This window comes from Manis javanica, chromosome 10 (assembly GCF_040802235.1).
Source record: "Manis javanica isolate MJ-LG chromosome 10, MJ_LKY, whole genome shotgun sequence".
Taxonomy (NCBI): Eukaryota; Metazoa; Chordata; class Mammalia; order Pholidota; family Manidae; genus Manis; species Manis javanica.
Window position 1 is genome coordinate 101,800,708 of NC_133165.1, and position 26,037 is coordinate 101,826,744.

At 42.1% G+C, this 26,037-nt stretch overlaps 2 long non-coding RNA genes across 2 annotated transcripts in view; one reads left to right on the forward strand and one right to left on the reverse strand.

Moving 5' to 3' along the window:
• The window catches only part of LOC118970312 (uncharacterized), a 22,030-nt gene extending 15,134 nt beyond the window's left edge, over positions 1-6,896 (forward strand). Inside the window, exons 2-4 of the long non-coding RNA XR_005058219.2 lie at positions 983-1,148; positions 1,668-1,720; positions 6,183-6,896. This is a non-coding gene — a long non-coding RNA (uncharacterized lncRNA). The remainder of the gene's footprint in view (positions 1-982; positions 1,149-1,667; positions 1,721-6,182) is intronic.
• LOC140843633 (uncharacterized) overlaps positions 1-26,037 on the reverse strand; it is an 89,632-nt gene that overhangs the window by 47,573 nt on the left and 16,022 nt on the right. The window contains exon 3 of the long non-coding RNA XR_012121543.1: positions 559-628. This is a non-coding gene — a long non-coding RNA (uncharacterized lncRNA). The remainder of the gene's footprint in view (positions 1-558; positions 629-26,037) is intronic.

Here is a 26,037-nt window from a genome sequence, read left to right on the forward strand (position 1 = left end):
GGAACCACATGGGAGTGTGATTTGTCTGGACCAGGAGGTGATGATGGGCCTGACAGTATGATGGGCTGAATGCTGGATGGCAATCAGTCTAGGACACAAAATATGTTTTTCCAGAAATTATTTCCTGGAAACTGAATGATCTCACTGTACTAAACACTTGGATGTGCCTTCGTTTGAATGTCTATAACATACGGGTGGATAGATGGGTGGGTGTACTAAACGACAGGATGATCTTTTAGATACATTGAAGTCCTATAATCACTTTATTAAATTTTAACCAAAATGTCTCAAAGTCAGTTTTTCAGAATTCTAGTCATTAGTAGAAAAAAGTCTGTGTTCTTGCATTGTATATGGCTTTATGCCTCATACTGTAGCCCATACTTAGAGATCATAGTGTAGCAGCTTACTGAAGGCTGCAAGTTCTACAGTAAGTAAATTGTGCTTAAATAGCTGTTGCCCAAACTTATTTGATCATGCAGTCCTTTCCTTTCACCCAAGAAATTCCTAGCCTAGTTTTATCAGCAAGGCATTAATGAGCGAAAAATAAAAGAAGAATACCTGGGGGAATCCGGCAAATTCCTTATCTGCTACCATGGGAATATGATCCAATAAATTATGGGAGTAGTCTCTAGAGGAGATGAACAAGAGGTGTTAAACAGGATTTATAGTCACATAGGAAAGGTAATATGAAGGGGTATCTATGAAAAAAGTAAGCATGATTTATGTTTTGACATTCAGAAATGGTTCCAGAGTAGCTTACCTGCTGGCTTGTTAAAAGAATGTTATATCAGAAAGTGTAGCTATTCTGAAGATAAATCCCTATATAAAACACATATTACGACATTTGTACAAATAGGTTCAAATACCATAAAGGATTCACAGCAAATCACCGAAGTCTTGTAAATTCCCTGTGATATCAACAACCCCCATTTGCAAACCATGTTGTGAATAAAGTCCAGCTATTCTGAATTTTTACTGTCAGTTTACAGATAAGGAAATGAAAACTCAGAGATGCTAAGTGGAGGGACGTTCACCCAGCACCCTGGGGCCCCTTCCTCCAGCCAGCACCGTAGGCTGCCGCTGGGTCACGTGGAGTCCCTTGCCAGGAGAAGAAGCTGCTTCCTGGATAGCCACATACACTCCTCAAGGTAAGGGCACAACACTTCATCCACCTGCCTGTATTTGAAGCATAGCCAGAGGGCTCTCCCACATTCAGGTTCTTCAACCTCCTGTAGAACTTTACCACCATCCGCCTTGTGCCTCATTACAGTCCAGTTTCCCTCATTCCCTCTTAAGTGTGGATCTCCAAAGTCTCCCTCCAGTTAACATCCTGCGTGCAGATCCTTGCCTCAAAGCCTGGTACCTGGGGAACCCAACCTAATGACTTTATTTAACTTGGTGAAAGTCACCCTACTAGCAAGTAACAGAACCTGAACTTGCATGTAAATTCCATGCTCTGTCAGCAACCCAGGCTGCCCCTTGGCAGGTAGCCTATGAATGAATGTGACCCCTGTAACCACATCTCCTGCCGTTAGACACCTTATTAACTGGTCAGTCATGCTGGCCTCCTTTGCCTTCCTTAAACACATCAAACTCAATCCCATTTTAGGGCTTCGGAAATTTCTTCCTCCAGATCATTGCCTGACTGGCTCTTCCTTGTAATTCAGGGCTAAGCTGGGTCATCACCACAAAGACGCCTTCCATGACCATCCGATATAAGGTAATCCCCATGTTCTAGTCCTTCTCTAGCGCATCACTCTGCTGTATGTTCATTCTAGCATTTAACTACTCTGATATTAGCTTACTCATTTATTTGTGTCTTGTCTTCTCCCCTGGTGCTTGATCTCCAGAACAATGTAAATCCGATGAGAGCGGGGACTTTGTGAATATTTTAGGTGCTTTGAACAGTGGTTCTCAAAGTGTGGTCCGTAAACTCCTAATCAAACTATTTTTGTAATAGCACTAGGACATTAAATGTCTTTTTTACTCTACTGGAACTTTGCAGTGATTGTGGGAAAGCAACAGTGGGTAAAACTGTTGGCTGCTTAGCACGAATTTAGCAGCTGCATCAACCTGTACAAGCAGTCATTGCATCCTCACTAATGTCCTTGCAGGAAAAGGAAAAAAAGCCAGCTTCATTAAAGAATGGATGAGGCAATACAAATTATTGTTTCAAAATTGTGACCTTTGAGTATACGTCCTTTCAATAGTCCATGTGATAAAAGGGAACCACGCATAAAGCATTCCCCTGGGTAATGAAGTATAATGATTGTCTTGAGGTAACGCATTTGTGTGATTGCTTGGTTACGAGCTGCGCTAGATGCATTTTTCAGGGAACACCACTGCTACATGAAAGAATGACCAAGCACAGTCAGGCTATGGTTATTTATATTTGGATATCTGGCAGGCATTCTTTTGAAAATAAATGAAAATGACACTTCAAGGAAATCAGCCGAACAGCATAGGTGCCCATGCTAAAATCCAAACTGTCAAGTGAAAATTAGAACTTTGGAGAACTTAGATCTGCCACTCATCATTTTCACAGCCTCCCAATACTTAAATATTTTTCCGATGAAATTGATGATGATATGAACAAATGTATGCTTTTAAAAATGTAGTACATATAGCATCATGTGATGTGTCAACTTTTAGACTGTCTGAATAATTCAGTGAACTACCATTTTCCAAGGGAACATTGCAAGAAGCTACAAAATTATGCATGGTTAAAGGATCCATTCCATATGCAAGACAGACCAGTAGATTTAATGTAACAGAATATGAGAAGTTCATTAATATGGTTCAAATTCCTCATTGCTACTAACTTTCAAGAACTTAGTGTTAATTGAGTTTTATTTTAGCATCAAAGAAACTTATCCAGAATTATCTAAAGGGTGATTAAAATACTTTCGCCTTTCCATTTACATAACTTTTCTTTATATACTTAACCAGAAATAAATTTTCGTTATATGCTTAACCAGAACATAATATCGTAAGAGACTGGATGCAGCTGTCAGATGAAGCCAGATACTAAAGAAATTTGTGAAGATGTAAAACAGTGTCACTTTTCTCACTAATTTTTTGTTTTGAAAAATATTTTACATTTATAGATGTATTTCTGTTAATATGTAATGGGTTTATTATTGTTAACTTCAAATCAATCAATCAATATTTCTAAAAATTTCTTGGTTTTCATTTCTAAATTGGTAAATATCGATAAATATAACCCATATAAACAAAAGCTCTTTGGGGTTCTCAGTAATTTTTATGAGTGTGAGGGGATGCTAAGACCAAAAAGTCTGAGAGCTTTTGGCCTAGAATCAATGCTGGCAGAGAGTTGACATTCAAAAACTATTTATTGCATGATTCCAATATTTATAAAAGGAAATAGATAGGTAATAAAAAATGCACTCCTAGATGGATTATAGATGGCGTCTGTGCACATTACAAAAATAGCAGATTGCATTCATCTGAGTGAATGAGTATTCTTTCCTAATGGCTCAAATTAGGTACCTGTCAAGAAAGCAAGTATCCATCTCAGGTTCAATGGGCTTGAAAGGAAATCTCCATTTCCTACAGACAGCCAAATTCTCAGGTATTTTTAGAATGTAGGAAGTCTGCCAGCTTAAAAGTGGTTCTCATAGGCCTTGTCTTGGCCAGTAGTATTCTTTACCTGTAGCCAAGGAACATCTATGAAAGGGAAGAAGCCAGCACAGCCACAGATAGCTAATGGGTTCATATCTATGTTTGACCCATCAGATTGCCCAAAGACATGGCAGGAAATGCTGTTTGAGCAGGAAGTCTGCTTTGGAAACTCAAGCACTTGAAGACTCTGATTAATGGAGATGTATTTAGTTCAAAAAAAGAGAAGAAAAAGAAATCTTTTTATTTGCAACAACATGGATGGACCTACAGAGTACTGTGCTAAATGAAAAAAGCCAGACAGAGAAAGACAAATACTATATATGATTTCACTTATATGTGGAAACTAAAAACAAAAAAAAATGAATAAACAAGCTAACAAAACAGAAACAGACTCACAGACACAAAGAACAGACTGGTGGTTGCCGTAGGGGAGTGGGGTGGAGGGATGGGTGAAATAGGTGAAGGGAAAAAATTAGTGAGGATGTTTGGTATCTTAATCTGTGTGATAGTTACATGAGTGTATGCACATGTCAAAATTCATCAAGCTGTACACTAAGATGTGTGCATTTTATTGTATGTACCTCAATTTAAAAAAGGAAAAGAAAAGACAATACCATAAGCCAAAAAAATCAAACAGAACTTCATAGTCAGGAGCACCAAGCTTTCCCTCTTCCTCAATCTCCCCTCTCAAGCTAGCGCATGATAACCAGACAGAGGCACAAAAATTAAGATAATCAATGGGCTGAGGATACAGTGTCAGTGCCAATATGCTGGAAACCTGAAATTAAGAAGCACTGAAATGAGCATCCTAAATATTTAGGTTCAGAGAACATAATGGGGCTTTCTGCCCAACATTTTCTGAAGCTGGCCCTGAAACTTTAGACAGTTTGAAAATGGGCTTATTCCATGGCTGCCCAGATTCTGAGCAATAATCCCGACCAGTTTTCAAAAGAGGAGTCCAGGAGGTTTGCTTCAAATTTTGGAACAAGAAAATTGCTTATATCTAAATTCCAGCAACATCTTGATTAACTGGAATCAAAGTAGAAGACATTTCAACTAAACAGATACTTTTTATCCTTCATTTAAAAAAAATATAGAGGTGTTAAGAAAACCAAGTGACATAAATCATTTCATAAGGGGGAAAGGACTACTTGCAGAGAGTATTTGGGGTCAGACATCCTTTCAGCTCATCTCCTGTACATTCACTGCTCAGCACAATTGATACAAAAGCAACGATGGCTCACAGTGATGACTCAGAGGCATCAGAGACTCAGGCACTCTCCAACTCCTTACGCATCTTACAAAATAAATAGACACCATTCATTATTGAAAACTTTTTATCACGTCTGGAGATAACTGGGAAGCCTATGAGGCTTTTAAAGACTAGACTACAAACTATTGTGACACATTTCCCTGGCGTGACACAGTCACACTGATAGACACCATCGGTTAACAAAGTTTGTTACTAATAACAGCTGAGATATTGAAGGTGGATAGAAGATCATCTGTATCATAACAAAAAAGAGATAACTTTAAAAAATTTAATGTGCTTTCCTCTCTTTTTCTTCTACATACTTGGCCTTCCCTTTATTTGATCTGGTCATTCATTTGATGGGGAAATGGAGATGTCACAGAGGAGTATCTTCAGTAAATGTTCATTCAAAATATGATTTCAAAGCAAGAAAAAAGGTGCAATACTGGAGTTTTTGTTTGGAAAGTTTTCCAATCCCTTTATCTTCCTTTTAGCATGGGCAGTTCCTGGAAGACCCAACTGTAAGACTTCCCTGTATCACCCTGAGGCATAGATACATCAAAGTAGACTTGACAGGGCTGTGTAGTCAGGTTGAAAGTAACCTTGAGTTGAGGTGTTCTTGAAGCTTCGGTTCCCATTTGGGTTACTGTGGAGTTGACAGCCAATAGACCTGTGTGGCAGGATCTTTTATATGGCTGGCGGGTGAAATGAGCCTGTAGCAGATGCTGGGTGGGCCTTCTCACCAGCAGAACAAGAGGAAGCCAAATTAGCAAAGAGGAGAATGGACAGTTCTCCCCAAGAGCACTGGCCAGGTCAGAGAATGGTTAGCATTAGAAGCCAGCCAGCTCTTCCCCTGCTTCACAGGTCACTTGAGCCACCTCCTCCCATCTGGACACCTGGATTTCAGGGAGATAGTCAGAAAACCAGAAACTCTGAGACACTAAGGACTGACGAAAGGGACTATTTTAATGAACAGACCTGGAACTTCGTTTTCCCCCCTGCTATCAGGAGGCAGATTGGAAGTAGTTATAGATAAAGTAAAAAAATTATATTTTCCCTACACATTTGAGTTGCTGGGTGAGTGAATCCAACACTGAAATTGACTAGGATTTCAAGGATCTCTGGGCATCTTGTATCTGTGTCTTAGATGAATGAACACATGCCCAAACTGAACAGGGAAGCATGTCATGCAGATGTAGAATAATCAGCTGAAGGGAGGAACAGAATTAGTTCTCATGAAGCCTCTTCTTGAATTCTGAAAATTTTTAAAGACTGATTGTTATTCCAGAAAAGAAAGCAGAATTCCAGCTGGAGCTGAGATCATCCATTCACTGACCTGGAACTTCTCGGACAGCTTGGAGAAAGAGATGGGACTCTACATCAAGGTCAGAAAGAGCACTGGTAATACTGTGGACACCAAGGCCTCCCTAAGAAATCCCTGGGAGGCAGAGTGAGAGCCATGCTGGTCTTGCAAAAACTAGCTCAGCTGGTACTGCTTCCTCTCTCGAGTCAGGCAGGTAGGAGTCTGGATAAAAATTCTAGGAGGTTGGGAAGGGAATGTGATATATATAGAGAGAGAATTAGGTTAGGTTATCAGCCATCCTTGCTACCACAAATAGGCTGGTCACTCCCAGACCCACTCCTTTTATGGTTTAATTCTGCAAAAAGATGGTCAGTCTGCTCTAGTGATGAGCAACTTGGGGGGAGTTCTGGAGTCATTCATTATCAGCCGGAGAGCAAAGCCTCTTGGGGGAATTTATTAGTGACCCCTAGTGGTCGGAGGTGAGATTTCATCAGCGATGGGGTTTACCAGGACAGACTGGAGGGCTTGGAGGATGGAAAAAAAAGAGATTCTAGTTATAGACCTGAGCACAGCCTGAAACAGGGTTGCCCTTGGATGCAAGTAAAAGTTATTTTGGGGTTTGCAAAATTTTACCAAGGAGGGAGTGAAATGGGGGTATATTTGGAAAATAAAAATGTGCTTTACTCTTGCTTTTGCCGGTACATGGCTCAGCATATCCATCTGCAGAGTGGAGAAACTAGGAATGGTATACAATTAGGTGCAAAGCAAAACCGCATTCATAGTTTTCAAAATTGGTCCCTTTTGTAATAACCTCCCTGCCACCCATTTGCATAGCAATGTGCTTTCTGGAGTGTTGAAGGGCGGAGCCTGAGTCTTAGCCGGGAATTATACATAGATTATACACATGCTGCAGTTGGTCTCCTGTATCTCACAGTGCTTGATCTTGGCACATCTTAGGGCATCTGTCAAAAATGTAAGTGACACCCACCACGTGTGCTTTGGCAGAGAAAAGATGAAGAACAACTGCTTCAAACAACAAACCTGTAGTTTGGATAATGAGCAGCTTGGAGAGAGATTAGGGCTGCAGTGGGGAGATCTAGGGCTGGACACATGATCTCAGGCAAAGAGCTTCCCCTCTGAGCTTCAGTACTTCCTTTCGTGGAAGCGGAGTTGAAGATGACTTCTAAGAGATCTTGCAGATGGAAGAATTATGAGCTCTTTAATGCCTCAGAACTTAGGACTGAGTCCCCTCACAAGCCTCCAAGCATGCCAGATGAGACCCTGCTGCCTCCACAGGATGATGGGGGATGAAGGTCACTTACTTCCACTGCCTCCAGCCTCCGCTCTCTTGTCAGGCTTCCCCACCCTGAACACCACAAAATGCTCCAGTATCAAAAGTGCTTTCAGTTAAGCTGATACCAGGAATTTATGCTTTGGTGTGAGTTTAAACCAAGTATTACGACTCCTAAGGAGGATCTGAGTTCCCAGCCACCTTATACATGGCCCCATGAGATAAAATGCCTTCAGGCTGCTGTCCTGCCTATATTCTGTTTCCTCTGCTTGAAGCATGCCCTTCCTATTGTCCCTCACCAAGCCCCAGTCACCTCAGGCCCTCTTCCTGGTGAACCTGATGGTCCTTTGAGACAAAGCCCAAATAAATGCCATTTCTGGGCAGGCTTTAAGGCCACAGCCCCAATGGAGCTAGGCTCTGGCAGCCTGAGGGGAATGCCAAGTCCCCCTGCTCCCCTGACTGCCCCCAGACTCTTCACCTGGCTGACTCCCAGTAAATGCTCACTCCAAATGTCACCTCTTCTTAGAGGCCATCCCTGAACAGCCTGAACTTCAAGTCCCCTCCCTCAGTTATTCCTTGCACCCATGGCTTTGTACACTTACTGTATTTATCTAGGTATTTCATATTGATTGTCTATTCCACGAGAAGGGGAGCTCCAGGCAGAAGGCAACTCATCTCATTCACTGCAGTTTCCTGGGCGCCTAGAACAGAGCCCTCGGCTTGTTTACCCAGCTACTGGCAGAGCTTCGACTAGAATCTAGATCCCAGCTGTAATTCAGGCTGTCCACCCAGAGCACTGAGATTAGGAGCAAGGGCTTTGCAACCAACCTGCTCTTGGCCTAGACCCTGGTTCTGCTGCCTGGTAACCATTTATCACTGAGAAAGCTGGATCAGCTCTGAGCCTCAGTTTCATATCTGTCAAATGGGAGCAGCTGTATCTGTCTCACATAATGCTGGACAGCATTTTGCCTAATGTCTGGCACATTGTTTGACTCAGCAAATATTAGTCATCACTACTATGACTGCTATTATTATCTCCTTCCTAACTCCAGAGTAGTTGGCTTGCTCCAAATTTACACACTGAATGCTGAATTGATTTGGTGAGAGCTCAGACCCAAATTTTGGCCTCTTGAGCCTCTGTACTCCAGCCACATGCAACCCTGCCACTGAACTCCCAGAAGGATGGTTGACCTGATCAAAATTACCCCTGGCTTCCTAAAGTTAGTAGACCTTGAACACAGTGCTTTGAGAAAGGGTTGCTCCTTTTAGCAGTTTTCTGATGTGATGAATTTGGGGGTTCACCAGAGAAGCTCTCTGTCCAGAGTCTTGCGGATGATCCTATTAGGAGATGACAGTACCCCCCTGCATTGGTGACACACAGGGTGGGGGATGCAATTGAATTGCAATCTTTCTGAACCTTCAATGCTGCAGTGGGTTATTCTGAACCTTAATTGTCATCATTGTGCCCACTGTCACTGAGCTGGGCCTGTAGACAGGACCCCAGGAACAAGGACACCAGGAAGTTAACTATAAGCATTCTGTTTACCAGGCCCTGACACCAGCTGATTTCTTACCATATTTTTTTAGCCTAAAAGCAAAGAACAAAAGAAAAGAGTTGTCTAGTTAACTAAGAGCTGTTGCTCATTGGGTTGTAGTTAACTGATGTCTACCATCATCCACACTGGGCACACCATTATCTCCTTTGTCTGAATTAAACTGGAAGAAGGAAAAAGGATCTATTTTTTTTTCCATTTGATTTTTCATTCTGTGTGTTGTCATGACTTGCAGTGGTCTGTAAGCCCCGCCCTCTGTGTCTGTACCCATGGCTCTGGGTGAGAGATTCTAGAGCCCACCTACAACATTAGCTGTTTTGGACCCCAGCTAAGAAGGTGAATGTTTCTTTTGTTCAGTTATGCAGTTTTCCGTATTGCTGGAACAGGCTGGTCCCGCTTGCCAGGGGGACCTAGGTGGATTGACAGATTAGGAAAGAGGCTAGAAGGAAAGGGGGCATGAGGCAAGGTGGCAGGAGGGTCTGCAGGAGGCAGTGAGGGCAGGAGAGGGATGGCAGGGCTCACCGGTGCTTGGCGGGGAGAGCATGCAGTGTGAGCGCAGGGCTGCACTCTTGGCCTAAGAAAACCCTTGCAGGGGCCTAAATAAAACTTTTTAACTCAAAAAACTTCAGCAGTAATGAGTTCCAGCTGTGCAGCAGAGTGAATTCCCAAGTCCAAATAGTTTCCCTAGAAAGAAGAAATTGTGTCTGCCCCCACCTCCTTAACTCTTTCCTCCCTGAGGGAGAAGGATGCCCAGGTCTACTGCCTGGTCCCTCGGAGGTGGCAAGGGCTGAGTGGCTCTGGTGGTCTTTGCAAGGTGGGCCTGGAACACGTTCATGCAGCCTCCCCGACTCCCCGTCACACCCCTGAGATAGGCCAGGCCTCTGTCCCTGCTGCTCACCCTCAACCCTATTTCAGCCATTACTTCAGTCAGGAGTCTGCTGGCTAAATCTTGCCCATTGTCTGTTGCCTGGTTTTGTAGATAAGGTATTATTGGGACATAGCCACACCTCTTCACTTATGGCCTATCTCTGTCTGCTTTCCTGCTACATTAGAGTTGAGAAGTTGAGACAGAATATGGCTTGCAAAGTTTCACACATTCACCACATGGTCTTTTATAGTAAAAGTCTGTGAAACCCTGATTAAATAAAATGTTAAGTCTACTGGAGGCTTGCTCACCCATATCTTTATTAAAGCTTAGGTCTTGTTTCATAGAATTGAGTAAACAAGTATCCTCAGAAGTCATAGAGTTGAATATGTTAGATAAGATACTGAAGCTCCCAAAGTAGAGGGACTTACTTGTCCAGGTTTAAGTAATGGTAGAATTGGATTCGTATTGAGTTTCCCTCCCCGCCCTGCCTCCCAGGCCAGTACCCTTCCCACCAATTGGATGCTTCTCCAACAAGCCACCCACACACAAGTGAGCCAGAGTGACAGACAGGTCTTTGCTTTCCACAATCAATAACAAAATGCTTGCACTCAATTTTTTGCAGAAGGGACACTTGATTAAGATCTTTTTGCTACGTTTTGCATACTCTCTGCAAATGTTTTGCAATGTTCTAGTGTTTTCTAAAACATATTTTGTAACTTGTATGTGCAATGATCTAGTATTTTAATGCTTGCATGTTTGTATCTGATGATTGAATCGTTGTTGAACCCAGGAGGGAGCATAAAACAAGAACAAAAGCAAAAGCACTCTCTACTCGCTTGATCAGACCCTGTGAACAGTGGCAAGACCTTGCATAGTAATTTTAATGGGCTACAGCACATGATGGGTACAGAATAAGTTGTTTTTTAGCTAAATTTTAATTTAACTTTTCCCGATACTCTCTGAAGGATGCATTTTGACTCTGATCAAGTAGACCAAAGTTCTGAGAGAGCAAGTGACAGATTTTTTAAAAATGTATGCATTTCTTCCAATTTCTTGGAACTTAAATAATATAATAACACAACAGAGTAAACGCAGAATTAACCAGAGTCAATCAAAATTGATTGAAATTCAGTTTTGGGGTCACCCTTTCCATCACTTAACATTTAAGGGAAAGAGCCTTATAGCATCAAAACAAGGGGATGGGAATTTAGTTCAAGAATTGACAAAGCAACTTCTGGAAAATATCTCTGGAGTCATTACAGACATGAATGGGGAAGATGAGTCATTGCCTGGGGTCCCCACATTCTGTTAGGTATATGCCCCGTGGGCGACTGTGCAGTGGATTCTGGGAAATAACCAGAGAAAAACGTGGAGTCACTAGCTGGAGCTAAAGAAGAGACAAGACTTGTGTTCTTGCAACAGGCCCTGAATCAGACCATCCCAGGCACGAAGGCAACTTGAACTTACACCCACAGAGTTCTGAGCTGCTACCAAACTGGGCTCTCCTAAGAGCACTCTCACTCTGTCTCAACGGGTAGAGGGGAGTAGTTGTGAACTTGGTAACTGGATTCTCTGGGCTCAAATGCTAGTTCTGCTCTTTATCAGCTGCATTAACCTTGAACAAGTTACTTCCTCTCTCTGTGTCTTTGCTGCCTCATCTGTTAAACGTGAATAATAATAGTGCCTGCCGGTTAGGACTGTTCTGAGGTGTAAATGAGCTAATACATGTCAAGGCTGAGGACAGTGTCTGCTTTCTCCAGGGTTATGGACACACTGCTCCTTCAGCCTGAAACACTCTCAGGCCACTGGGGCAGAAAAGTGACTTTTGCTGACTCTTCCCCACCTGGCTTGTGCTTCCTGCCTATGGGTTCCTGTGAAGCCCAACACTACTACAAGGCATTTTATCTACTTGTCTGATTCTCACATTGGACCAAGTACCCTGAGAATAGGAATTAGTTTCTTAACTGTCCCAGGGCCAGACACAAGGTCTAGCATAGACTATCCCCCAAAGTCTAGTTTTTAAATGAATGCATAATGCACGCATGAATGAACATATGACTAAATTAATAAACCAATGAAAGCCAAATTTCTCTTTCATATCTTCCATCAGTCTGGACCCTAGGTTTTGCCCATGACATGCACTCACCTATCTGGCTTTGAGTGAATTAGAAAAAAACAGTTCCTCACAAGATCTTCACTTCCATCTCTTAGAAAATTGAAACATTACATCGATTTTGTTGGAGCAAGACATTTCACTGTCATCTTCCAGAAAGTTCTGATAATAAATAATAAATATGCAGAACCTATTGTGTCAATGGCACCCTCTGGGGTTGTGCAGGGTCCAACTACATGAAGAAGGGTGCTCTGGCTGTGCCTCCTAAGGCAGGAACCCAGACTCATGTATTTAGAAATAAATGTTTTAGGACCTCTAAAACTCAGAAATCAAACCAGCTATGTGGTCTTGTTCTTGGTAAAGGACTGTCTAGTGCCACATTGGGGCACAACATAGCCTCGGTCCTTTTACCTGGCTCATCCATCCTCCTCATTCATCCTCACTCTTACATCCTTTTTCTGTTTCATGTATTCTCCAAATTAGATGAGATAGCTCATTAGTTCAGGGATTAAATTATCTGACTTATGCCATCCTTATCTCAGAACAGTGAGCAGTAGCCCAGAAAGCAGTGGCTCCTGAGAAGAACCGATCTGTAATCTCTTAGTGAGAGAGATTAGGAACATGAGATGCCTCCCCACTAGAAGAGTTTGAAGCAGGGAACAACAGAAAAGCTTGGGGTACCTAAGAGGATGTGGAAATCTGGTCCTCTCTAGAGCCTTGTCTCAAAATTTGGCTCTGAATCCAGGATTCAGGGCTCTGTATTGGTTTCTGATGAAACTCAGAGTTTCGCTGTGCACGATGACTTACACATTTGCTTGTGAACCAAATGCTATTGTGACCCTATTAGCCTCAAAAAGTCAGTCCTAATTCTGGTTAAGGAAGGGAGAATCAGGAGGGACCTGTCTCAATAGAACTTTTCCCTTCAGATAGAAAGTTCCAGATCCTAGTGAAACCTTGCCATACTTCGAGGTTCAGGACAATGTGACAACATTACAATTAAGATACTCTGATGTAAAGATACTAGAATGTCAGGACTGGTAACACAGGTAATGTAGCTCAAACACATTTCCCCTAGAGATGAGGAAACTGAGGGAACCTGTCCAAAGTCACACAGCAACTCAATGTAAGAGCCATAATGCCCACCAAGTCATCCCAAATCCACAAGTATTAACCAACCACATTACTCCAAACATCTATCCACCAACGTGACATGAACATAGTTTCTGGTGAATATCTGCAGGCTCTACGAATGGGAATTTTCTGGAAGCTGATATCCACTTGCTCCCCTTGCAGCCACACAGGCCCTGAAGATCCTTAGTTTTCCCCTGAGACTTGTCACTGCGCATTAGTGGTGCAGCATTATAGACTGACAGGTATGGGGGAGGCAGGAAAACAAAGTCGTTGAACATAATGGACTGAAAAAATGATGTTGGAAATCCCCTTATGTCAGGGCCTCTAGAACTGTTGCCAAGGGTGGCACCAGGTACAGAATTCTGGCCAGTGCTGGCTCTCTTTCCTGCCCCTCTTCCCCATTTGATCTGTGGGAGAAGCCTATGCCCTCAAGCCGATGTCCCTGCTATTATCCAGGTTCACACCTACACCTACAAATTGGGGCTCACCATAGTTCTAGATGTTGTTTGGTTTGGTTTGGGGCCATCACTGCTTATTGCTACTGAGTTTATTCTCTCCCTGAATCTCAGGGGCTGGAAGCCACACAGCTATACTTCCCAGACTCCTTTGCCTCCAGAGTCGTCTAAATGTTATTTCCAGTCTAAATATGATTTCCAGGCTGCCAGTGAGATGCAAGGGCACAAAATGTGGAAGGTGGAAGAGAAATCCTAGCCATCATTTTCTTGTGGAAGGAGCAACATGTGATGCCAGGCTGATGGGAGGTTTCGTAGTAGTCTCCTGCTACTCACAGGCCTTGGGCCTGGGAAAGGAACTGGTTTCCAAGCTCTGGACAGCTTCAAAAGTTTTATGACTCTTGAAACCACAACTTAAAAACTAGTGGCGATCCTCTTGACTCTTGCCCTTTTAGCCTTCCCAATGGTTTTGTAAGCACTTATTTCCCCATGTCAAATCCCTTTTTGCTTGACAGACCTAGAGCAATTTTATTTTCTGAACCCTGCTTGATAAAAATCAGCCTGCCACTCACCATTGTGTGATCTGAGGCAAGTGACTTCCCCATTCTGGGTCTCAGCTTCTGCTCTATAACATGAAGGGTTGAGAGATGATCTCTGAGTTTCCTTCTAATTTTAACATCAGTAAAACTCCATCAAAGTGTAAGTTTTCTCTCATAGGTTTGTGAGTAAACAAAGGAGAGAAGGGGAAGGGAAGCTGGCCTTTTAAGAATCTAGACATGTCTTCCAGCTGAGGGATGTGGTCCTCTGAGAAGTCACAGAATTTCTCCAGGTGCTAAAAGGCACCCAGGTACTGCTTACAGGCATGGGTTTGATAGAGGCTGCTCAGTTTCTGATAGACCTCTCTCCTGGAAAGAATGTCAGTTGCATTATCACTCCTTTCTGAAAGTAGAGCTCACCTCAGCCAGAATCCCATCAGAAGTTCATGCATTTGCCATATCTAAATGGAGACTCATTGCCCCCTTCCACCACCGAATCTCAGCTTCCTCTCTCATCTTCCAACCTGAATATGAGAGGTGTTTATTTGTGTTAAGGCATTATACCATCCAAGCTCTTCTTTAGAAAGTCAGATCCCTCTAGAAGAGTATTTGTGATCAGGCATTTCATCCTATAGGAGTTAGGGTGGCCAGTGCTGTGAGTGACCCATCCACATTTCTTCAGCTTTACCACTTCAGTGTGTCCTAGTTACTTCCAGTCATAGTCATCAGCCTTGCTTTGCCTGAATGCTTTCCTTAAAACAGAAAAAGGCCAATCTGCCAATGTGCAAGGAAGCCTGAAAGTGCCTCAGCCAATGACTGACAAAATAGTGTATAAGAGCCCAGCTCCCTTGTCCCTGGAGATGATAACTTGGAATCAGGTGGCATATTTCCCACGTCATTTTTCAGAGTTTCCGCATGGGACCCAGTTGCCCATAGTGGTAACTTACTTGATAATGCACCCTTTCTTAGCTCTCTTCCCTTCCAACCTCTTTTCCCAAATAAACCGCTGGAACTTGAATCCTTGCCTCAGGCTCTGCTTCTTAGAGAACTCAACTAAGGCACTTAGTTTATTGAATGCTGTTCTTCATGCCAGCCAGTTACATACAGGGGATGGAGATAGTGCAAATTTTTATGAATAAGGTGGGAAAGTAAATTCTGGAGTTAGATTGGAGAGCAGCCTGGATCAGAGGCTGTACCAAACAGCCTGGAGGGACCAAGGAAAAGTAAGAGTAGGAAGCAGTTTTGAAGAACATGGGACAGTTCTTCAAGGTCATTACATAAAGTTCTGACATGTAACAAGGGTTCAAAACTGTTTCTCATTTTGTTAGATATCTCACATTCTTTACTACTAGCCCTGGGGATCAGATATATTATTCATTATTTCATTCCTTGATTCAGTCACCTATTCACTGATTTAACAAACTCACTTATTAAATGTTTATGTTGTACTAGGAGCTGGGAAGGAAAGATGAATAGGGCACAGGCCTTGCCATTAAGGTGCTTTCCGTCAACAGGCCATAAATAGAAGCCCCTATTAGTATCTAAGATACCTCCCCATTCAGGCTCACTTGGCTGGAGCTTTTGTAATGAGATCTTTGCTTGGCTCTGGAAGAGGTGGGCTGCATGCTGTATTTTGCTTATTCAAGGCAAACAAGCAATAATGTAATGGCAGGAAGCCTCATAAACTGGTTATTTCTATTCCCAGACTGCTCTGGGGTTCCATCTAATTTATAAACATTGTTTTATGAAAACTTGAGATCATTCCTGGAAGTGCCCAGAGAGAGTGACCTTTGCTTGTTTTGGTGCAGTGTTTGTGTGTGAATGTGTACACAGTTATTGTTGCTAAGGAGGTGATGGCCAGACTGGGGTAATGGCTTGTCTTTCCATTCTGCACATGTCCTTAGTCAGGGTGGCTGTAATTGACAGCCCCCTCCACACCCAGTTCTCCCCAGAAAGAAAGAAATGGAGTCAGCAGCCTAACTGAATGCCTGGGAGAGGCTGGCCTCCCCACAGCACAATGAGGACAAATTCCATCAATACTTCCAGGTGCTTTCAGACCCAGGCATCACTAGCACATGCCTTAGCTGGTTTTTCAGGGGTTCCTCATTTAAACTTTTTTGGGAGTCAGGCATTAATACCAAGCTCTGTTTCTAGGGATTTGCATCAAATTCTAGAACTCAGAGCTGGCAGAAGCTTAGGATGGTGGGAGAGTGTGCCTTCTCTGTGGGGAGCCGAGAATCAGATTCAGGTGAAGCTTGAGAATGACTAATTCCAGGAACAATTTGATGGCAGAGTAAAGAATGCTGTGGTAGAGACACCTTGCAGCTCTGCCACTTCACTTGCTGTGTGGCCCTTGATGTGTGGGTACATCAGTGAACCTCTCGGAATCTCAAGTTTTTTCAAAATTCAGTAATACCCTTATCTAGTATTTTATGAATTAATTCAGCAAATATTTATAATGCGTGTAAGATACATAGAAGCCAGCCCCTGCTAGATGTTTGGTTAGGTCTTTCCTTTGTATGGATTGTTCCTCCTCTGATATCTGCCTAGATCATCCCCTCCCTTAATTTAAATTTCTATTCAAATGTCACCTCTGTCAAGAAGTCTTCCAAGACCCCATCCTAAAGAGCAGTCCTTTCTTTCTTTACTCTCTAACCTATTTCTTGCTTCCTTTTTCTTCATAGGGTTCATCATAACCTGAAAATAGGTCATATATATATATATATATACTTTTTATTTAAATAGCTTATTTCATTTTCTGTCTCCCCTAATTAGAATGTATGTACCATGAGGGCAAAGACTGTTTCATTCATCACTGTTATCTCCAGGGCCCACTGTGATGCCAAGCACATAATAGTTGCTTGAGAGACATTAGTTAAATTAACAGCAATTATGTATTACTATTACTCCCTACATGTAACCCAGAGTGTGTATTCTGGACTAATTTAGTAATGGGGGAGCCCAGGTTAAACCCAGAAGTTCATAAAAATGCCCCCAGCATAATTTGCTAAACTTGGTTAGGCTTGTGATTGGAAGAACGCCCATTTTCCCTTAATATCCACAAATGTTACTGTTTTTCCATGTGTATCATTCTACCTCCCTCTCCCCAACGGCCTGCCACCACAGTTTGTTTAAACCCTGGGGCTGTTTTGGAAGTGAATTTTTTGACTCGGGGATCAATTTTTTCTTTCTTTTTATGGACCAATGGCACTGCAGAGAAAGAGCATACTGCTGCCCCTCCTCTGAAAGCCCTTGGAGGGAGTTGCAGTGGGCTGCACAGCTCCCTCGAGGTTTTGCTGGCACCACCACATCCATGAGGTAATGGATGTGACCCTCTCACATAGCCAGAGCACATAAGAACTAATTAGGAGAGTAAATTTCGAGAAAGGGTTGAGGTAATTGGCCCCATGAGTCCCTGGGTGGGGCCATATGGAGAAGACAGCCCTTTCACATGGTTAGCATGGCTCTGAATTAAACAAGAATCAACTGGTAGGAAGACAGGGGCACAAACACCAATGAAATATCAACGTAGATGGTAGCCCACCACTCTCTAAGGCCACTGGTGCTCTTATAAGGGCCATGCTTAACTAGAGGTTAAAATAAGAAAATGGAAACTCAGAGAGTGAGGTGGCTTGCCCAGGGTCACACAGCTTGTCAGTGGTAGGGCTGGGATGAAATCGTTGTTTGATCTGTTCTGAGCTAGACCATAGTAAATTTAAGGCAAGGACTGCCTGACTGGCTCACCATGGATTCCTCAGCACCTAGGACAGTGCCTGGCATGTCCATATTTGGAACATTCCATATATCCATACATCCACCATTCTGAATTAATGTATTTAGAAAACAGAAGTCGAAAAGGCAGAGAAACCAAAAGGCTGGGGGCTGCAGTGGTTATTGCTGAACTTTTGCTGGGTCCGCATTTCCATTTCTGTCCGCAGTTCCCCACCATCACAGTTGCCTCCTGACATTTTAACCATCAGGGCCAAGGTTTTTCCAACAGAGCTTTGAAATGCTTGATCCAATGGCACAGTTTTAGAAAGAATCTAAGTGCTATTGTTTCTTCATTCTAGGTTCATTAAAAAATAAAGAAACCATGTTTACACTTACCATGCCCATATTATGCCAATAGGTCAACTGAATCCAGTTCATGAGGTCACTGAACTGATTCAATGAACTGACCAGAGCAGACTAGCTAAATAGCTAAGTATATCACTGGAAATGATAGGTTACTTGGTGCAGGGCAAAGTGCAGATGCCTGGGTGTGAACCCCCGAGGTTCTAATGCAGTTGAGCTGTGTGTGCTATGGCATATGGACATGCATTTAAACAAGCATCCTGATGGCTCAGATGAAGATGACATTGGGTACAAAAGCCCTCATGCAGGAATCAAGAGATCAAAGTCTAGTTGGCAGCATACTCTGTGTAGCTTATGGGAACTTCTCCAATTCACTCGATCTCCCTGGGCATGACTGTCTTAACTGGACAACAAGCACATGATTCAGGGCTTGAAAACTGGGAACCTGGTGACTGCATATGGCATCCAGAAGTGTGGTGCTGCTGTTTTTTTCAAAGCTGTAGGCACTCTTATTCTTGTAAGCCCAGCAAATCTACAAGCATGTTAAAATCAACCATATTCCACACTTAACTTAAATTACCTATAAAATAGTTGAATTGCAGTTGATTAGTTGGTATGATCCATTTTGCAGGCACCTAATTAAGTATTAATTTCAACTTTGATATTTTCTTTTCATATTTTGGAGCCAAACTTTTTTTAGGTCTATGTCTTTAGTAGTACCTAACAGGTGAAACTACCCTAATTTTGTTTAGCCAACAGGAGTTTTACAAGCAATGCAACTAGCCAGGAGCTAGTTTTATAGGAATACAAGCAGCTTGACCTATAGGGTCTTATATGCCACCCATTTTACACATTCATATTACCTACCTGGCCCTGGAATTGTTACCCATTCTCCTTCATGAGAAAATTTTTAAGAACCTTTCTGGCCCCAGTTCATATTATTTTATAAACTATAACTCCTCTGTCTACACAGTATTTCTAGTACATCAAATTGGCTAGTATATCTGAGGTACACAGTTGGCTGTATTTGATCATTTAAGGCTATCCATTTGTGATAGGATATCCATTAAGGAGATCCACTGTAAGTTAAGCTAAGGCTAGACCAAGCCTTAACTTCTCGATTCACTTGCTTTAAAATGTCAACATGATTGACATACAGAGAAGTGAATTCCATAAGCGTGCATGGCAGAGCCATCTATAAAAGCCATACAAAAAAAGTATGTCCATGATGATTTTAGAAACTCTCTTCACAAAGTGTAAAGCCAATATATCTGAAGGAACGAGGGAAGGAGGGAAGGGAGGGAGGGAGGGAGGGAGGAAGGATTAAAATATGAGGAAAGAAAAAACAAAGGAAAGGAAAAAAAAGGGTATGTTCACCAAGTTGAAATCTTCTGGGGTGTGTAATTCACTCTTGGATCATCTTTTGCAAAGTAAGGAAAAAGAGAAAACACATATTGCAAACAGATTCTCCCTTTCTGGTTTAGATGAGTTTCCTCTCACATGGGTACTATCGTGAAGTATGTGTGTCTGAGGAATTCCGTGCACCTTAGTACCTGGATTGACAGGGCAATGCTCTCACGAGGTTTCCTTGCTGGTGAAGCGTTAAGGTCCCAACAAGCCTCACCAGCTAGACTCTAAGTCCCATGGAGACAGGAGCCGTGTCCATCTTATACAGCACTGCATCTCAAGGATCTTGCCAAGAGTAGGTTTGCAACAAATGTTTATCAAATGAATGAATACAAGTTGCTTCTGCAAGTTTTATATTGCAGCCAAGTAGCAATAAAGGAAATAAATGGAATTAAAGCCTCTTAGAAAACCTGAAAATGGCTTTACCAAGATAGACATGTATATGATTCTGACCAAATCAGAACTGGTATTTGTTCTATCCATCTGGGGTCCAAACAGAAAATAATGCAAAATGTATAGGTTATTCAGGTAAATGATGTGACTTGTATGTGACTAGCATTGCTCATGTTTTGGGTATGGGCTACATCACACTATGCCAATTCCAATAAAAAAACTACTTGCTATGTGTGAAGATAAAGAACTTTTCTATCATCATAGAAAGTTCTATTGGGTAGTACTGCTATAGGAAATATCTGTTGTTTTTATCAAATAACCTGCTGGTTCATATTTTGTGGGAAAAAGTTTAATTCTCTGTGTCAGATCCCAACATGGAAAAATGTTTGGTGTCATGCATAATCTACGGATTGATGAAGTGCTGTTTGATGAAGTGGATTTTTGTAGTATATTAATATATCTTGTCCTCATTAAAAGCAGAAGATAACTTTTTAATAATTCAAAACTGATTTCTAAAACACCATAAAGCTACCATTAACACAAAACTGCTATACACATTGTCATAAACAAAATATCCCATATCATGAATATTCTTTTGGTTTGATGATGTATACCAGGTATACTTGGTGGTGGTGTTGCAGTTATTAGATAGAACTAAGAAAAAGATAATCTGTCTTTTATCTGTTTATTCTATCTACAAGTAGATTATCTATCTATCATATCTATTATTTGTATAATCTATCTACAAGTAGATTATCTATTTACTCAACCACAGTATTAAAATATGAGCAAAAGAACAACCAATATTTTTAGAACAACCTATGAAAAGAATTTGAGATTGTATGTCAAAGTGGAGATACAGTATTTCATCTCTCCCCTTCAGTCTTACTCTTCAAATTTATTTTCACCTTCAACTCATTCTCATTTCTACCATTTCCTTTTTTTACAACACTGGCAGATTTTTCTCCTTTAGGAAAGCATTTCCAGAGAATGATACACCACTTAGATGGAACATAGACAACTATTTCTTTATTTTTAAATTTATATAGTAGAAAAAATATAACCATTCCTTTAAAACAATGAATTATCAGATATTAAACTCTTAAAAAATAAATTTACACAAAGGTAAATATTTTGGGGGAATAAGTTTAATTCTCATTTTAATTAATTAATTAATTAATCTCAATTTAAGTAATTCTCAGCTTTTCATTAAAATAAGAATATAAAACTAGATATTACCAAGCAGAGGTAATATAGAATTCATAGAAAATACTAAATAAATAATGGTATGGTATCGTCCAGCAGAAAAAATCATCAAGTTAGTATACCAATGGCTAACATTTAGAAAATACTGCTTTATGTACCATCAGGCTTATCTGGTACCTAATCTCCTGGTAGCTTCTCTTTTTGCTATTTTAACTTTATTCTAAAAAGGCCTGTGCTGGTCAGAGGTGCCACTCTTGTTCCAGCTCTAATTCTCCAACATTATTTAGAATCATAGTCTTATTTTTGCACTCCCATGAAGAAGTGAGCATTTCCCCCATTTTCCCCAGAACATTCCACACTGCATTTAGCTTCCCTGCCAAAGCCGGTGGCTTCTTGTCTCACCACCCTACAGCATACATTCCTTTATCCTGAGAAGACCCATTTCTGAGTGGTATTTGACATACTTTAAGCAAATAGTCTGGGTTCAGTGGCATTAGCTTTGAGAACAGAGATTAACAAGACAGAAGCCTTGCCATCAAATCAGAAGTGAACTGAATGTTAACTGTTCAGTTGCATAATGTAAGCCTGTGAACTTCTATTTTCAGTTAAATTTTAAAGAGGGATGACATTAGACATCACATTATGGAAGCATTTCTCACAGCGTGTTCTGTCAGACACTAGTCCCCCGTGTTGACTAGAAGGAAGAAAAAAGTTCCAAAGGCCAAAAAATATTGGGAAACCCTGATTATTAAATTTCCCCTCTTGGAGTCTCACATTGCAAAGCCTTACAGTGCAGTGGTCAAATACGCAATTCTGTAGCTCGATGGCCTGGGTTTGAAAATCAGCTGCCATTCAGGAGTTCTGAGCCTTCGTTTCTTCATTTGTAAAATGGAGGGTGGTATGAGTGCCCCCTCACAGGGGTGTCGTGCGGATGAAACAGGTCTGCTCAGGTAATGCGCTGTGCACAGCGCCAGGCACAGAGCATGCCCTGTTGTCCTGGAGTAGATTTCCTACCACAAAAGCATATTAAAGCTCCTGAGAACTCCAGTAGGAAGAACACCTTTTAACTTCACTGAAGCCAGTTACCCAAAATTATTTGACTGTGGAACCCGTCCTTCAAATATAATTCTTCAGAATTAACATGTATGGGGTCAATCGTTTGGGAAACGGTCCTCTGAAGGCTTGTGTTGGAAAGCCAGGGGCTCAGAAAGCAAAGTCGCTTCCGTCAAGGTGCTGTTCTGTGCAAGGATCTGCTGCCCCCAGGTGGACGGAAAGGCCTTGGCCAGAATCCTAGAGTCTCAGAGCGGAGCCTTCCTCAGGTGCAGTTACGTCACACATAACAAACGCTTTTTCTGTTAAGATGTGTTTTAAACTGACATGAAGAAGAGCTCTTCCTTAAAATATGAATATGAAACTAGATATTGCCAAAACAAAAGGAACACAAGGAGCTACAGCTCTAAGTTGCCCCCAATAAGAAGACACTGTCTTTTCATTTGTGTATGATGCTCTGATTGGAGCACAGAGCAGGCAGGCCTTAACACAGGGGATACACGACAAATATTTGCAGAAAAAAATGGATGGCTGATTGATTTTTCTACAGAGAGAGGCAGAAAACCCGAGTTTTCTGAATAGTGTCTTTCTAATCTGCTCTTTCGGGAGCTCCAGGAACTTCCGCAGGGCTGCATAAAATTCCAGGTAATGTGGCTTGGAACTTTTTCCCTGGGATCATTTAGTACTCGTTAAGAAAGGGAAAGAAGCTAATAACATTTTAACAAAACCGTCAACTAGAATTAAAGTTCAAAGGTGCTCAACAGTTAACCAGAAAGTTCAATTAACCAGAACAGCCAACTTTATAAAAGTTACGTTTTGCTCTGAAACAGCAACATGAGAAAGTGGAGGGTGGGACCAGTGGTTCTCAGCAGGATCACATGAAAGAAGTTCCTATTTTCCAAGTTTTTAAAACCATTCTCGTTCTTTTTTTCCTCCTCTTCTCCCACTTCCTCCTTCTCCTTATTCTTAAATATGAACTCTTGGCACATACAGGGGATTATAGACTTACATGCAATGATCTACATACTGATACTAGAGAAAACATGGGCATTGTTTAGTTAGGAACCTTTACGATACAAGCATCAGTGAGTGGCTTTGACTGGGTTAAGCAGAAGTGAGGGACTTAATCAGAAACACCCCAGGAAGCTGAGAGCACCCAGTATGTTGAAGAAATGGAAGCAGAGAACACAGGATTCCTCAGCAACAGAAATTCGTGGACCATGTCATGCACTGTGAACAGTATTCATTTCTAACGACGGTGTCTCTGTTTCCCTTCCCAAATTCACGAGAGAGAGGAGCCAAACGGAGATCAGATACGCACTGAGTATTTCCTGTTTGCTCCTCCAAGCCCGTTCCCCACCCTTCTCTATCCTGCTGTGCGCCCCAGGGAGGTCAACGTGTCTGGAGTGCGTCAAGGGTCCCTTGTCCTCTGACTTCCAGCTGGGCCCTGCTGACGGTGAGCACTGTCCCGGAGATTGGAGACGGGGAGGAGGGTGATTGGGGATATTTATTCTCCTAGCTCCCTCTCTGCTGGGCCATGAGGCCTGCCTCCCTCCTTCCAACTCAAGGGCACAGCAGAGGCCTTTTCCTTTATGTGTAGGGCCAAGGAGCCGCTGTGCCTTCTGGACTTCGGTATACTTTGCCCACTCCTCCCAGTATCAAACTCTCCCAATTTACCCAATCTGCATGTCACTTCTGTTTTCTGCTGGGACCTGACAGGCACCAGAGACCTACCACCAAATCCATCAGGCAATGAATTAACCTCTCTGGTTGCAGTCTCCCCAGCTGAAAGGTGAGATTGATACTTCTCAGGCTTATAGTGAGGCTTAAACAGGTTAATATATTGCAAAGCTTGGCCTATAAAAAAATCACTCAATAAAATTATGATTATTTTCTCTTTGAAATGATGTTATTAAAAGACACACACACATACACATACACACATATATATATATATATGTAAATGTTATTTAAAACATTGTAAGAGTTTTCACATAAGCACTTGTCAAAATCAGGAAAAATTCACACGTTGCCGAGTGTCCCCATTTGGGGCAGTGGGATCACAGAGGCACTGGTGCTCTGCCCAGTGGCAGGTTAAGTAGCAGATTCTCCGTGGTTATGGACTGACTCTTATTAACATCTTCGTGGTGGGCTGTGGGCAGCTCTACCACCTGCTCATCACCCCCACCCCACTGCTGAGTGCAATGAGACTTAAATCCTCAGAAGAACCCCAAAAGCAGGCACTGTCCCTTCTCTTTGGGACAACACTACCTGCTGGCCCACACTGCAGGACAGTAAACATTCCCATGAGGGAAATAATTCTCTTTCTAAGGGAAGCTCTGGGCCCAGGAACACAATGTGAGGGTTTTTACTTACTCTCTGTCACCCAAAGCCAGTCCCCAGGATGTCTGCCTTTAATGTCTGTACTCTGGATCTGTGTTACCCTACGAAGAGACAAGCTGAGAAGGACCTATCCCTGGAACATGACCCCATTTAATGAGCGAGGTTTTCCCCAAGGGAGAAGTTACAGGAGTGTCATTAAAGACAGGAGCATGACCCAGGTGCCAGAATAGGAGCTCTGAAACCAGACACCTATGTTTGAATCCTCACTCAGTTATTAGCTAGATGATCATGGGAAAGGTTTTCATCCTGTCTGGGCCAAAGGATCCTTATTAGTAAAGTTGGGGGCATTTTCTATTTCTGTAGGATTCTGGTGAGGATTAATTAGAGAAGATGTTAAGTGTCTAGCATGGTGCCTGGCATACACAATAAATAGTGGCTGTTATTGGCGAGAGTAGTTTTTACTTGTGAATTGTTCATGCAAAGCAAGTCCAAAAAACCATATAACCCATAGAGTCTCAGTTAGAGGAGGACAAAAGAACCAACGACTTCAACATTCCCACCTCCCCGCCCAGTGCCAGATTAAGCAGAACATAGGGATCCTCTGAGACTTTCAGTTGGCTTAAATGTAGACATGTAATAATACTTTGCATTTATTGAGAGTTCACTCTGTGCCAGATTCTGTACTAAGACCGTCAAAAACATTTTGTAAGTTAATCCTCAAAACAATCTGTTGTAATTCATTCCTACCATGGCCCCTATTTTACAGATTATGAAACTAAGGTTCAAGGGGTTAAGTGACTTTCTCAAAATCACCTAGCCCATGAGTAGACCCAGAATTTGACCTAAGCAGCCTGATCAGAGCCCCCCTTCCTAACCCATCTATTGTGCTGCCTCAACATCTGGCTGAAAGACAGCAAAAAAGAGCCTCAGGCTCCACAGGCCAGAATGGCTATTTGAATTGAATTGATGAGTTTATCAGCAAAGCAAGTGGTCTGCTTAATCTGCTTATATATACTGCATCCATCAGAGATGTAAGTGTCCTGTAGGCCAGGGATTCCCAACCCTGGTAGAATATTAGAATCACATAGGAAGCTCTTCAAAAAATGCCTGGACCTCACAGAAAGAGTCTTATTTAATTGCTGTAGGGTGGAGACGGATGTAAAAAGTTTATAAAGCTCCCCAAGCAGTTCTAATGTGCAGCCTTGTTGAGAACCACTGGTGCAGACTCCCCTCACCCTTGGTGGGCAGCTGATGGTGCCACTTAGTCATAGAGCTTCTTGGAGTCCTTTAGGGACTAGGTTTGTTTATCTTGACATTTAGTTCAGAGCTAATTAGCTGATCCTCATATACTAGGCATTGTGTAAATTCTGACCACTTTGCATAGAAGTATGAGACTTTCCAAAGAGAACATTTTTCTCTATTA